We start from the raw sequence: 1094 nt of genomic DNA on the forward strand, positions 1-1094 counted from the left end.
AGGATCTTGCTCAGTCTGGCAGCCAAGTACAATCTCACGGTGCACCAGATGGATGTGAAGACGGCGTTCCTGAACGGCTGGCTGGACGAAGACATCTACATGGTGCAGCCGGACGGCTACGTTGACGAGGCGCACCCGGAATTCGTGTGCAAGCTCAAGCGTTCGCTTTACGGCCTCAAGCAGTCGCCGCGAATGTGGAACCAGACCATCGACAAGTTCATGCTGGAGCTGGGGTTCAAGAAGTGTGAGGCGGATCACTGCATCTACGTCAAGCGTGATGACCAAGACATGATCTTCGTGGCGCTGTACGTGGACGACTTGATCTTGGCAAGCAACAACGACGAGCTGCTCAAGTCGACTAAGGAGGCACTCAGTGTGCGGTTCGAGATGACGGACATGGGTCAGCTCAAGTACTTCCTCGGCATGGAAATCGATCAAGATCCCAAGACTGGAAATGTGTCGGTGCGACAGACCAAGTTTGCGAAGGACATCCTGGAGAAGTTCAGCATGGACAACAGCAACTCTGTCAAGACACCACAAGACCCGGGACTCAAGTTGACCAAAGCCATGTGCGAAGGAGGTTGCAAGCACGAAGAAACCATGGCGAAGGTGCCGTACAGGAACGCTGTTGGGTGTCTGATGTACCTGATGGTGGGAACTCGGCCGGACCTCGCAGCCGCAGTGGGAGTTCTCAGCCAGTTTGCCGCGGATCCGTGTCCAACACACTGGCAAGCGCTCAAGAGGGTGTTCCGCTACATCCAAGGCACAAAGACGCATGGCATCGTGTTTCAAGCTGGCAGCGAGGACGGACTCCAAGGCTATTCGGATGCGGACTGGGCCGGTGACATCGAGACTCGACGGAGTACAAGCGGCTACGCGTTCATGATGAACGGCGGATGCATCAGCTGGAGAAGCAAGAAGCAGCGGACGGTGGCGCTATCGTCGACGGAGGCAGAGTACATGGCATTGACGGAGGCTACGCAAGAGGCTATTTGGCTCAAGGCATTTCTGTGCGAGATCGGCGAGATGGAGACCAAGTCGGCAGTCAAGATCTACGAGGACAACCAAGGTTCCATCGCGCTGGCCAAGAACCC

The sequence above is a fragment of the Aphanomyces astaci genome, assembly GCF_000520075.1.
Source record: "Aphanomyces astaci strain APO3 unplaced genomic scaffold supercont1.532, whole genome shotgun sequence".
Classification (NCBI taxonomy): Eukaryota; Oomycota; class Saprolegniomycetes; order Saprolegniales; family Verrucalvaceae; genus Aphanomyces; species Aphanomyces astaci.